This window comes from Thamnophis sirtalis, unplaced genomic scaffold (genome assembly GCF_051295495.1).
Source record: "Thamnophis sirtalis isolate CommonGarterSnake01/CBP01778 unplaced genomic scaffold, rThaSir2_p1.2 scaffold_5, whole genome shotgun sequence".
Taxonomy (NCBI): domain Eukaryota; kingdom Metazoa; phylum Chordata; class Lepidosauria; order Squamata; family Natricidae; genus Thamnophis; species Thamnophis sirtalis.
Window position 1 is genome coordinate 69,640,206 of NW_028261385.1, and position 15,169 is coordinate 69,655,374.

Genomic DNA, 15,169 nt, shown 5'->3' on the forward strand with positions numbered 1-15,169 from the left:
TACATTCTGACATGGGGGAGGGTGATCCCATAAGCCACGGAGGAAATGATTTGCTATTCATAATCCTTTCAGGAAAAGTTGCCCTTCCTTGCTGCACATTCAAGAGCCATTCATTGCTCTTAGGTGGCCCGAGATGTTTGTGTTTGTATGTTTGTGAGACAGGCAGACAGATATGAAAAAGGCAGTATGAAAAAATGGTATTTCTGACTTTCTGGGACATGAAATCAATTGGCAGTGCTGTATTTACTCCAAGGGATGATGGATCTCAATTAAAAACAACATCCACCCCAAAAGGCAGACAAAATAGGATATGCACATGCATACACATATGTACACTATTGATGGAGGAAAATATAGTACAATGCAAAGCTTTTCTGAAGCTCTTCTTGTCAGCTCCACCAAGTTCTCATCCCCCTTCAGTCAAAAGATGAACCTGAGGCAGTGATATATTGTATATGCTTACACACACACACATATATGCAAAAGTTATACATCTGCAAAAGGCAGGTTCCAAAAAGACCGGGAACCTCTGCATATTAGAACCATTCACTCTCCCACACAAGCCACACATTTGTCTACATTCATTTCTCATTTATTTTGGCAGAAACTGCAAAGAAAAGAGATTAAAAGTGGAGGGAATAGAAGGGTTAAAAGGAAATTAAGGTTAGGGGCGGGGAGGAGAGAAGAGGAGGCCATTAAAATGTCATAAAGGTTGCATTCAGCAGAAAAGCAGTCCGCTCAGGTTCAAAGTGATCTATGCTGGTCATTCATTTCAACATATATTTTTTACCTTTTTGATAGAACTAACAAATTGGCCAGCTAACTATTTTTGAAAATACCCATATTTTAGCAGTACTTCAGAGGCTCTGTCTGTTTATATTGGTTGGATATTAACCTGACTATTTGCAAATACTTTGGGTTATTGTTTTAGCATGTGCAGATTAGGGGGGTGGGTACTATGAGCTTTGCATTACAACTAACTAACCCTAACCCTGGCATTTTCTACAAGTGCAGGGACTACTCTCTTTTTTTCAGATCAACTGATTGTTGATCCATTGGTTGTGACAGGAATTGATTGACTAGCTTGTTGTCCAAGGCTGACATCATGGGCTGAGAGAGAGTGACTGGCTCAAAGTCACCCAGCCAGCTTTCATGCCTAAGGCAGGACTAGAAATCACAGTCCTCTGGTTTCTAGTCTGGTGCCTTAACCACTAGACCAAATATTTATCTATCTCTCTATATCTGTCTGTCTGTCGGTTGGTCGGTCTGTCTGTCTACCTATCTATCACGTATCTATCTACCTATCTATCTATCTCTATCTATGTGTTTATCTATGTCTATCATCTGTCTGTCTGTCAGTCTGTCTGTCTGCCTTTCTACCTACCTACCTACCTATCTCTATCTATCTATGTGTTTATCTATCTCTATCATCTGTCTGTCTGTCTGTCTGTCTACCTACCTACCTACCTACCTACCTACCTACCTACCTATCTCTATCTATCTGTCTATCTATGTGTTTATCTATCTCTATCATCTGGCTGTCCGTCCGTCCATCCATCCATCCATCCATCCATCCATCCATCTATCTATCTATCTATCTATCTATCTATCTATCTATCTATCTATCTATCTATCTATCTATCATATAGTCTGTTTCTCTTTTCATATCACAATTAGGTCCTGCTTTTTTGAAAATTAACACCTGATTCTCCCAGCTCATTATACCCATCTGAGTGTGACTCCAATGTCAACTAGCAAACTCTTGTTATTGCACGGAAACTTTTTTCTCCAGAAACCCACAATTTCACACCAATTCTGTTCTGAAGGGTTAGGAGACCATCCAGAGGAAAATCTGAAGATGCAAGGGAGGGGCTTCAGAAGGCAGAAGAATTGTTCCAATTCCCTTCATAAATGAAAACTAATGAACCAACAATACAAACCTGACAAAAGTACAGTTTACTCCAGATATGGGACTGACACAGAACCTATTTCCATACAATTTATAAATTCCCTAAATTCTGTTGCAGTGATATCATGTCTGTACTTATTTCATTTCAGTACTGATATCACCATGCTGGTGGCTAGATTACCATATACTTCTCTAGTCAGAAAATGGGCAGCCTTCTGCTCTTTCCTTGGATAGAAATTCAGTCTTCAATTAGACCCAAGTGGTGTCAGTACAAACTGAGAGCCCACCACATTGGAGTTAGATTTCATTTTAAGTTTGCTAATTTGTTTGTCTGTTTGTTTGTTTGTTTCCCGCTTTTATTATTTTTATAAATAACTCAGGGCAGCAGACATATCCAATACATCTTTCTCCCCCTGTTTTCTCCACAACAACTCCATGAGGTGAACTGACAGAGAGTGACTGGCCTAAGAGCACCTAGCTGGCTTTCACATCTAAGACAGGACTAGAATTTACAGTCTCTTGGCTTCTAGCCAAATGCCTTACCACTAAACCAAACTGGCTCTGTGAAGAGTTTGGGGTCACCATCTTTGCCAGGTTTTAAGAAAAGGCTAGATAGTCAGTTGTGGAAGATGGATGAATAAGGCTTCCTTTTACACTGAATGATCCTGGTGGTTCCTTCCAACTCTGTGGAAGCCCTGGATAAAAACAATGGAGGCCCACATTGAACCTATTGTGTGATACTGGGTTGCTATAATCATAAATAGGAGTGGGAAAAGATCAGACACATTGTTTTATGTGTTGTAGGTAACACAATATATAAGCAAGGTCAACGGATAAATGAAGATTCAATCATCCAGGCCAAAAGTATCTAAATGGTTATGTCATGGCAACTGGACTAACTGAAACCTTTCATTACTCATCCAAATAACTTCTTCAGAACGACTCTCTGACTCTCTGCCTACCCAATTTTTCATTGAGAGTGAAGAAGTTACTTGGATGAGTAACAAACCAAACCAAAACATTCATTTTAATATTGAGTTGCAGTACAGGCAGTCCTTGACTTATGACCACAATTGAGCCCAAAATTGTTGTTGCTAACCAAAACATTTGTTCGGAGAATTTTGTCTTATTTTACAACCTTTCTTGCCATAGTTGTTAAGTGAATCACTGAAGTTATTCAGTTAGTAATACAGCTTGTAAAGTGAATCTAGCATTCCCATGGACTGTGCTTGACATAAATACCATCATGAATACATGCTGGTTGCCAAGCAATTCGAATCTTGATCCCATGACCATGGGGATGCTACAATGGTTGTAAGTATGAAAAACAGCCATAAGTCACCTTTTTTCAGTGCTGTTATAACTTTGAATAGCCCCTATCAGTGGTGGGTTCTGGATCCCGTTCCAACCGGTAGAGTTGAAACGGGCCCAGTGTCACCCACATGGACGTGTGTAGCGTGCACATGCATCATACCTGCCTGCGACACCTCTGCAAGCCTCCGCGATGCTCCAGCTGCTCAGCGGAGCATCGGGCAGGTGCTGTACGTGCTATGCACGTGTGCGGAAGCACCAACTGCTTAAAGGACAGGTAAGGAGCTCAGGCGGGCAGGTGGGCCCTCCGGAGCACTGTACCAGAATGGTACCCGGTTCTCTGGGCAGGATCCGGTATGCCTGTACTGGGGGGTACTGCCTGCAGCCCACCACTGCCCCTAAATGAACTGTTGTAAGTTGAGGACTATCTTTGGGTTTCAAATGCAAACCTACTGTGGAGTTTATTTTCATCACTGGCCATTAGTGAAACCAACCCTCAGTCAATTAAAGAAAATGTCAGATTGTGCAAGAGGAAAAAATCCATTCTTTTACCAGCTTCTGTACATTGAAAGGCTCATTCTAGTTTTCTTCCCTCCTTGTTGTGCTTAACTCTTGAATACTCGCAACATGTCTGTAAAATGATCAGACTGCAGTCACAACTTTATTTAATCCAATTGCATTCATTTGTTTAGGCAGACCTATCTTTTAATAAGGATATATATATATACACACATACATACATACATACACACACACATACATATATACACACACATACACACACACACATATGCGCTTAAAAGGAAACTGAGAACAACCTGAACATTTCCCCTAATGCATCCCTGAAAGCAATTAGAGGAACTCTCTTTAACGGCACCGTTTCATTTAGCTGTCCCTGCAGCGGTTTTAACATTTTTTTTTAAAGAAAAAGGGAGGTGACCTGAAAGAGGCCCTTTTAAAAAAAAATGTGTGTGTTTTTTTTTTAAAAAAAGATATAATATATGTCCTTTTTTATGTGACTGCTGTTGTATGCTTTTGAGCTGGCTAACAACTATGGATAAGCAAACGAAAGAGAGGGCAACCTTTCTCATATCCTGTGAAGAGGTGAGTACCTGAAGTGTTTCTATGAAAGGAAACCTTAGAATTTTCTGAAAGGGTTTCTTATAGAGAACGAGAGGCTGAGACCTTCATCGAACCTGAAGGCACATTATTCTTAATAATGCATAGCTGTACCCCTCCTTCCTTCCTTTCTGATTTTATTTTATTAGGGTTTTTTTTTTTTGGCAAGGAAGTTGCCGGACGATGTTTTACAGAGTGGAAAGAGGAGGGGGGAGGAAATCCCGCTTCCTGTATCTTTCACAGCTCTTTAATTTGTGCCCTATCACTTTTATCTCCTCTTGCTTTAACACCAGATTTGGTTTAATTAAATTTATGTCAAATGAATACATGAAACAAGAAAGAAATCAGAAAGCCTGCAGTTGCCCATTAGTGAGTCACTGACTGCACATTGAAAAGGCTTTTTGAAGCTTGGCTCTCGGCCAGAACAAGCTTCTAGGGATTCTCACAGACACCCAGGATGCTTTGAAGGAAGAGACTTGGGGTTGACCTGAACCTGCTCAACGGAATCAGTCCCAATCCTCAGAGGCTGGATCTCAAGTCTTCTATCTTTAACAGTTTGCCTGTCAAGGGCGAGCAGCAGGGATGGGAGAAAGCACAAGCAAGGTTCATAATTAATTAGATCAGATCCTTTAATTTCGTTTGTTTTACTGATAAAAGCCACGCTGTCTGTAGCTATTTCATTACGATTAGGAAATACAACAATATGTCATAATTACACCTCCAGCTTTTCTTTTCTTTTTTTCTAAACCCGCAGCGCTTGATCTCACTAGGAGGCTAAAACCTAGGCCTTGGAAGTCTATAAATATCTGAGCGGGTTGTCAGCGCCGTGCGTATTCGATGGTTTGCACGGTCTTTGGTGAGCCCAGGTTTCAGCAGTAACTTGAAAACAAAAGAGGTTGTAGATCCAGCAGTGTCCAACCTTGGCAACTTTAAGATCTGTGGACTTCAATTCCCAGAATTCCCCAGACAGCACATGCTGGCTGGGGAATTCTGGGAATTGAAGTCAACAAGTCTTAAAGTTGCCAAGGTTTGGATATCCCTAGTTTAAACATTTTACCATCCCACTCTGTACCTGATGAAACCAAAGGGCTATATCAGGGGTCAGCAACTTGGGGCTCTGGAGCTGCATGTGGCTCTTTTATCGCTCTGCTGTGGCTCCCTGTCACCAGTTGGCGCCACAATTTTGAGAGGAGCTACTGGTTGGGAGAGGGGAAAGCACAGCATGCCCAGAGGAGACTCTATGGCAAGGAGTGAGTTTTCTTGTCAGATCCACAATTGATAGGGCTTTCAGTTAGGACAGGTAAAGGAAAAAGGATGCTGCACTAGGAGGAGATTCTATGGTGGGGGAACTGGACTTCTGGTTGGCTCCAGAACTGAATAGGGGGCTTCCGGTTAGGACCTTTGTGGCTCTTTGAGTGTTTAAGGTTGCCGACCTATGTCAAAACTGTTCTACCTTCCTTTACCTGCAACTTCTTAGAGTCTCTCTGATGTATGTAACTCCTTGCCTAACTACTGAATTATGGTGCACCTCATTTGATGGAGCTGAAATATAATCCTATTAGGATTTTCACTCACTTCCAAAGCCAGAGCACTTAGGTACTGTATCTGTGAAAACAAGCCAAGAAGCTATTTAGTTGACATTGTCTTCTTCTGCCACTTGTGTGTGATGGGTTTTCATTCTGCAGAACATCTGGGGGGGGAGTGGCACCTGGCATAGATAACACTTGGATAAGTGTGTCATGATGCTGTGTGGAAACACTCATGTGAACATAATCAGACATAATCAGATAATTTGGATATGGACACCTCTGGAAATGCTGAAGTATCACATTTTCTATGATTAGCCAATGAGATCCCAAATAGGAACTTGGCAAATTCCAATGAATTAACAGAGTCCAGAAAGAGGGAGCTTCCTGTGTAAGCCATCTTCAAAGAATATGAAGTATATTCAGAACTAGTTATGATTCTGCATCCAGATGATCTTCAATGGCAACCCCATGTAGAGTGCATTGTAGTAGTCCAGTGATGGTGAACCTTTTTGTTGTTGGGTGACAAAAATGTGAGGGCGTGTGCACAAAAGCACATGTGCGTGCCAGGACCCATAATGCAAAGCATCCCCCCATGTGCATGAGCGCACAACCCCCCATGTGCGCCACACTTCTTGCCTCCAAGCTGAGCTTCGTATTTCCTGCGGGGGACCGGTGGAGGCTGTTTTCACCCTTCCCAGGCTCCAGGAAAGCCTCTGCCTGGGGAGGGCAAAAAGTGGGGCCAACAAGCTTACTGGAAGTTCATTTCTGAACTTCCGGTTGTCCTGTTGGGCCAGTTTTTTGCCCTCCCCAGGCAGAGGCTTTCCTGAAGCCTGGGGTGGGTAAAAATAGCCTCCCCCAGCCATCTGGAAGACCAAAAATCAGCTGGCTGGTGCACGCATGCATGCTGGAGCTGATGGCTCATGTGCTAGCAGATATGGCTCCATGTGCCATCTGTGGCATGTGTACCATAGGTTTGCCATTACTTTAGTAGTCCAACCAAGCAATAACTAAGGCATAAGTGATTCTGAGAAAAGCCTCCCAATCCCAGAAAAGAGGAGGACCTTCCCTCCATCTATCCTCTTCTCAAGAAGCCATCTCTGGACCTAGCACTGCTGGATAATTTTTGATTGGTCTCTAACCTCCTCCATTTGAGCAAGGTTGTGAAAGATGTGGTTTGACTGCTGGTTCAGAGGATCTTGGATAAAGGGGATTATTTAGATACTACCAAATACACTACCATCTGCTTCAGGAAAGGCACAAAGCCCAACAGATAGTTAAGAATGAGGAAGAACAACTGGAGCCAACCTGCCTTCCAAAGAAATTCTGTATATATCTGTGTATAAATGGGTCAGATCTTCTCTATAGATCTTCTCCATAGAAGAAGAAGAGCTGAGAAAATATCTGCAAACCCGTCACATAAACTGGATATAAACTGTTTCAATTACCTCCCTACCCGGACAGGGCTATAGGGCATTACTGGCCAAAAGAACTAGGCAGTTCCTTCCCTCATCGCATTATTCTCCCTAATTCTCACAGTGCTCTCTAATGTCTAGTGTAGTGTGGCTGTAATATGAATATTAATCCTCGTTATGTTCTTTTCTTGCCCCTCTATTGGGGCAGTAAATAATAATTATTATGATTATCATTATTCTGTTGCTTTGCATGTACACTGAGAGCTTCTGCACTGTAGACAAATTCCTTGTGTCTCTAAAGACCCTTGACTAAATAAAGTATTCATTTCAATTCAATTCAAGACAGGAAGGATCATCCTCTGAAAGATCAATGTACAACTTTCACATAGCCGCAAGTCACTTCCTGTATGGTGTTAACTGAAACAGACAGAACTAGCATACAGCCTCAAGAACTCTGTCCATTTGCTCAAGGCTCAGTGGGACCTGCCCAACCAGAGCCCACCTCAGAACAGATTGAGTTGCCTAGAGTATATCTCACAATGGCCCTGCAGATGTTCTCCATACTTCTTTTTTTGGAAAAGAAATAATTTACCTTTAAAAAGTCCCTGTAAACAATCTGCACATGTGATCAAAGCAGAAAAATAGCTAGGGGTATGCTGCCATTCTTATCATCACAACGTAAGTTTTAATATAGGCTCATTCACTTCTTCTGTCATACACTATCTTCATTTTTCTCCAGTGTCACTCCAAACATCCTCTCTGACTCTTCATTGCCTAGAGCTCTTCAGATAACTCAGAGAGCCCTCCAGGATCAGCATATAGAGAGATGCCCATTCAGGTGTAGCCTTATCCAAAGGTTGTCATCTCTCATTCCAGGCAGCAATTAAGACCTTAATCTAACTGATCATCAAAGCTTCAGGAATACCTCAGGTATCTTCTGGAAACCAAGTGATTCCATCTGAGTCCTGAACAAATGTGACTATCCTCCCTATGTAGACAGTGGCAATGAAATCTAGATTGTGTGTTGGCCATAAAAAGAGACAGAGGTTAATACCTCCTACTGCTATCATCACTAGCGCTCAGGACTTACCCAAAGAATTTCAATATTCCCAACAATCTCCAGAGAATCTTCATATTTACTGTAATGAACAAAACTTGCCTAAACTGCCTACTTCTGTTCCCATTAAAAGTGACCTCCTTTCCCCAGTTCCATTATAGAAAATAATGTTAAAATACTGAAGTCTTAAATTGCCATCCTAAATAGTAGAACTTTATCCCACTTATCTGAAAGATGTTTTAGTTGTTGGACTGCCACCAGTAAGATTGGTTCTTAACTATTCTTAGCCATAGAGTAATTTTAAGGTAGTCACTCTCTAAATCATACCAGTGGCGAAAGTCATTATTTTTTTACTATCAGTTCTGTGGGTGTGGCTTGGTGGCCATGGCAGGGGAAGGATATTGCAAAATCTCCATTCCCAACCCACTCTGGGGCCAGCCAGAGATCATATTTGCCAGTTCTCTGAATGACTCAAAATTCCCGCTACTGGTTCTCCAGAACCTGTCAGAACCTGCTGAATTTCACCCCTGAATCAGACTTACCACTATTGCTATTGTATGGAATAATAGGAGGACATAAGACTACGAATAACTCTTTGGACTGCTGAATGTAAAGGGGGAATATAAATCTAACAAACAAACAACCATCCAAAGTGGTTCCCTGAATGCTGCAAGATCTAGTTGCAAATTACAATTCATAAGCTGGTGTTGTCCTGTCGCAGACTATTACAAATGAAGAATGCCAAGTCTCAGTTCTTCGTAACAACTTTAAGTCTCAGCCCAGTATAAGAGTGTAAAAGCTCAGAAATAATAATAATATTTTTTTTAAAAAAAAATGACTTCAGAAAGTGAATTTTCACCCAGCCGAATCCAAGTTCCAAGAATCAGAGCTCAATGTTGCTTTGTACCAGTCTGGAGGTCAGCCAAAGACTCAACCGAAAGATACTCAAGAAATCCCATCTAGGCTAGACAGTTGTTTGTCAACAAAACTCTGACCCTCAAGCCTTTCTTTCATAATGTTGACTCAGACCTGCCCATTATTCTGAGTCACGTCTCTTTCTTTTAAGGAACATCCTTGAATGTTTTTGTTCTATTTCCTTGATACAAAAGCTGGGGATATTTTGCATCTCAGAGCTGCAACTCAACAGCTATGCTTTTGCAACTGGTGGCTGAAAACTGACTGCTGCAGACCTCCAGGCTCACCCTCCATCAGGTCCTGCTTTCCTTGGGTCTCATCAGGTCCTGGGGAGCCTTAGGGCTCCTGCATGGCATGGCCAGAACTTGCCATGGATATTTTCCCCCAATTCCGAGTGCAACTCATCAGACAGTCGCATACCATGGCTTCTTCTGGCTCTCAAATTGTTGATTGCTATAGTTTAAAATAGTTTTATCAGTCCTCCTGAAAACACTCCCATTCTTGAGCAAGTTTTGATTCTTTTGGTTATTCTTTTTACCTTTACTTTAAGATTTGGAGCATGCCTGCGACGCGCATACGTGGGCGGAAAAGAGAGAAAATATTCACCGCTCTTCCTTCAAGAAGCTTTCCCCACCAATATATTAAATTAGGACCTCAGATTATCAATATTTTGGCAGCTTTGCTTTAAATAAGGCTGTTTTAACTTTTCTTTGTAGTAAAGCTCTAGAGGGGCTTTATGCTGCTCTGAAAGAACCACACGATTCAACTGTATCATTGAATAATTTAACCCGCTATTTTAAACAGCTTTTGTTTTGACAGTCAGAATTTTTTTTTGAAGAAATGATAGCCAATGCCATTAAGTATGCAAATGAATTCTATACTGATAAGGGCATTTATTCAGATAATTGTACCAACCATAACCCATGCCATAGGCTTGTGTTAAGGGCAAGATTGAGTACAGATCCTGCTTTAGAAGGGAGGCGACTTTCTCCAGAACCTTTCTGAGTATTATTATTTGCACTGCCTCTGATTCATAGTAGTCTCTCGCTTTGGACATTATCCATGAAGCAAAATAAGAAAATGAACAAATGACTTTAACTTCTTTCAGTCTAATTCTTGGCAAATTTCGATGAAATGTGCAGGGATGGGAACCCCTACTGAGAGAATGGGCTGCCAAATTCCTGACATGAGAGCACTGTGCAGGACTGAATTTTATGTCTTTTTTGGGGAAAAGAAATGACTTTGCCCTCCCCAATGGTTCCCCCCCCCCTTGCAAGTAGCAAGCACATATCAAACAATATTAGCCACTAGATGAATAGCCTAAAAGAGCTCTTGAAGAGACGAGGAGCCCCGTGAAATATTGAAATTTAATAGAATCAGTGTCATTTAGTGATTGAGAAGGAAGAATTAGAATTAAGGGGGTCTGGGTTTAAGTCCACTCCGTGTTATGGAAGTTTTCTGAAAGATTTGAAGAAAGCTTATTATTCTTTAGTTTAGTCTTCCCCAAAGGTCCAATGGCCTACAAAATTTTTGAAGATGAATTTGTCAGATATGCCTAATTCAACATCCAAGAAAGGAACCCCCCCCCAGTCCAATTAGTTCGTGAAAAGGTACTTTTACTGAATAGGAAATGAAAACAGTGAAAGTGAAGCAAGATCTAAAGCAAAAAGGCACAAACCTGTACATATCAAATGTTTACCCAAATCCCTCCCCCCAGTTACCCCGGCCCAATGTACAATCTCCAACCCCCAAGGGTGTCATGTGGGGTGCATCTTCAGGTGGCCTCATTCAGCTGGTACGCACTGTACTACACAGAGATGGTTGGCCTTGACCAAACCCAAACACGAGCCTGCAGCATATGCGGAAGATGGTGAGAACAAAACTCTTTCGAGATGTCTCCACCAGCATGATTCCACTCCCAAATATCATGAGCCCCCTCCCCCCCTTACTATGGCAGCTGATAACAAGCAAGTGATATAGAGGCTGACAGAAGTATTGTAGAGCAAGGGATTCTAAAATAGAGGTTCTTAAATTTTTTGGTATCACACTTCCCTTTAGTGTAATCTTAATGTATACACCTAAGTTCAAAAAATCAAAACACCAAAATGAACACAAATGAACTATTGTATCAATAGAATGACATTTTTTTTGGGGGGGGGTAAATGGTTCTTCACACCTCCCTTGGATTTAAGGTAGGTATACCTTACAGTTGGGGAAATTCTTTTCTAGAGGAAAAATGAAAAAAAATAATTATTTCAATTTGTCTAGCATTTCGCTCATTCCCTCTTGTACATAACTGCCCATCTCCATACAAGATTCTGGGTGGCTTTCAATCAAAATAAATAAAAGTCTGGAAGTTGAGTTATGGCAGCTGGACTTCTTTCATTTTTTGGTTTGAAATATTTTGCTGCTTATCGACATAATAAAGTGAAGAAACAATATCCCAGCAAGTCTACCTGGATGACTGAAGATCTTCATTGACAAAATAAATAAAGCTTGCAAGTTCTTTCCATTATATTTGTGTGAACCAGTTTGGTGCAGTAGTTAAGGCATCATCTTAGAAAGTAGGAGACTGTGAGTTCTAATTCCACCTTAGCCAGGAAAGCCAGCTGAGTGACCTTGGGCCAATCACAATTTTTGAACCCACAGGGCTATTGTTGGGAAAACAGGAGGAGAAAGCTATGTTGGATATGCTCGTTGACTTGAGTTCCTTGTAAAAATAATAAAGGCAGAAAACAAACAAACTAATAAAGAACTGTGTGAAAGTGACGAATGTGTGTATGTTACTGAATAAAGTGTGGCTATTGGGATGACCAGTACAATATCTAGTCTTACTTGGGGATTTAGCCACACCAAATTTATCCTAAACTTTCCTAAAATCCAAGGGACTTTTGACTCAAAGCTCTCAGTTCTCACTTGATTCCAAAACTAGTGAATTGCCAATATAATATAATCACTTCCCCTCCACTCCAGAGGTGGTGTTCAGCCAGTTCTGAGAACCAGTAGTGGAAATTTTGAGTAGTTCGGAGAACCAGCAAATAGGCTGGCCTGTCCCCTGCTGCCTCCCAGCTGATCTTCTATTGCCCAGAACAGGATAATAGAGCTGGAAAGCAGGTTGTGAGGTGGGGAGGGAATGGGGATTTTGCAGTATCCTTCCCCTGCCATGCCACAAAGCCATGCCCACAAAGCCACGCTCACAGAACCGGTAGTAAAAAAAAATTTGAATCCCACCACTGCTCCACTCCCTTTTACATACTCACTATCAACCCTGAAGTGAACCTGGCTGAAGCCATCTTGGAGTCTTCAGGGTTGCCACAAAACAATGGGAGGGGGGAAATAGATGGTGTTTTGTAGCCAAAACAATAAAGTTTTCCTGTGGGAACCAAGGGCATTCGCACAGGTGTCTGGCCAGAGGAGGAGCAAGTAACCAGGCAACAGGCAAGCACCTGGATTGGAGAGTGTGACCAGTGACTTGGGGGGAAGGGGAAAATGCTTACTTTTAATTAGATGAAAGCCACAGGAAACTTTAGATTCGGCTTTCACCAGTTGTGCCGATATGACGTATCCAATAAACTGTTCTTTGAGAAATCTGCCTGCCTTGGAGTTCGGTTTCTATGGGTGCATTACTTAGTAAACTGACACACACACTTGTATGCCAAGCTATATGATGATTTGGGAACAGTTTCCTTCTGTCCCTTCACTTTTTCTCCATAGTGGAGGGAGGCAGAACAAGATGGAAAATTGCATCTGGAAAAACCAGAGATGATTCTAGTGAAGAGCTTCTGCCTATGGAATAAATTTACCTGTGAGTCATCCAGTGATCACTTCCCTTCAGAGCAGAGAAATTGATTAATGATGGCCCCTTTGAGAAACAGGTTGAAGAGAACTGTAATTCCCTTTTATATCTACAACCAACATGTAAGCTTTGTCTAGTCTGAATGGGTTTTCCTAGAGTGAACTGTGCTTCTGTTCACTGGCAGAACTTTGAACATTTCAACGCTATAATCTGCACCTGCATGATTTCGTCTAATGAACCTATTCTGCACCAAGTTATGTTGAGTACATTTGTCCTTTAGGCCAGGCCCAACAATAGCTGTTTTTGCTCTCTACAGCTCTCCACTGCCTAGAATGGCTCCTGACTGGATATACCAGTGGTTAATATATATTTTTTCTGTTTTATAAAAAAAAACTTTTGGAGCTTGCATTTTTGTCATTTTAATATGAAGGATTGTGTTATTCTTTGGTCATTAGATGGAAAATAAATGAGAGATTAAAAATAGCCAACATCTTTTAAAACTACTTTAGAATCACAGAATATAAAATGGCAGTCTAGTTCAGGGGTGCCAAACCGGCGGCCCACAGGCCGGATGTGTCACGTGCTGGCCATGGCCACCCCTAGTTTAGTGAACGGGAAAGGTTACGATACATCCAGAAGTGAAATTCAGCAGGTTCTGACAGGTTCTGAAGAATCAGTAGCAGAAATTTTGAGTGGTTCAGAGAACCGGCAAATACCACCTCTGGCTGGCCCCAGGAGTGGGGCGCTCTACATGGGGCTGCCCTTGAAGAGCATACGAAGACTTCAGTTAGTCCAGAATGCAGCCGCGTGAGCGATTGTGGGTGCACCTAGGTACACCCACGTTACACCTATCCTCCATGAGCTGCACTGGCTGCCCATTGGTCTCCGGACACGCTTCAAGGTGCTAGTCGTTACTTTTAAAGCCCTGCATGGCATCGGACCTGGTTACCTGAGAGACCACCTCCTGCCAATTACCTCCCAAAGACCGATTCGATCGCACAGATTAGGCCTTCTCTGGATTCCATCTGCCAGCCAATGCGGGCTGGCGACCCCCCCGGGGGAGGGCCTTCTCTGTTGCAGCTTCAGCCCTCTGGAACGACCTCCCCGTTGAGATCCGGACCCTTACTACCCTCCCGGCCTTCCGTAAAGCTACTAAATCCTGGCTGTTCCGGCAGGCCTGGGGCTGTTGAAGTATCCAGCCCCACTTTAATTGTGAATGTTGTTGTATTTTAAATTTTGTATTGTCTTATTTATCCTCTTCCCTTTTTATTGTAAGCCGCCCGGAGTCTTTCGGGAGTGGGCGGCATACAAAACCAATAAACTAACTAAACTAAACTAAACTAATGGAGATTTTGCAATATCCTTCCCCTGCCATGCCCACCAAATCACGCCCACAGAACCGGTAGTAAAAAAAAAAACTTGAATTTCGCCACTAGATACATCCCGTGATGACAATGTGTCGTCAGGAGTTTGACACCCCTGGTTTGGTTGATCAGGTTTCTCGTAAGGCAGAGGAGTATGCATTTGGCATCAAGTTAAAAAAAGTGCCCCGGACTGGTTTAGAAATAAAAAAGATTGCTGTAAATTAGCCACAGCCTAAATAATTGCTACTATATCCATTTTAGTTATGATAGAGAGCAATTTCCTTTTGGAGGAACTGGCCTTGACCACTTGATGTCTAGTAACACCAACATCTTATTCCTGGAAATTGCACTTGTGACACTGCATTTAAATTTTTATTTTAGCAACATGAAGCAAACAAATTGGTAAGGGGCTTCTGATGGCACCATTATTATTATTATTTATTTGCCATGCTAATTTTTCTTGGAATATCTTGTGCCTTTTAGCCAGCTGTTTCCTTAACTAAAGGCTCCCATTGACAGCTTCTGCTAAAAACAATCCCAGTTTGGGATGAAATCCTGTTTATTTTTGTCAGAGAAGAAAATATCTTCAGAAATATTAGGACAGACCACACAACCCCATTTAGCAATATGTGACTAGATTTTGTTTATTCAAATTAAGCGTAGCCTAACAAAACCTAGGCCAAATGGTGGTAATAGCCCAGACTTTAAATAATTTAACTTTAAGATACAAGTCAAGAATGAATTGAGTAATAAATAA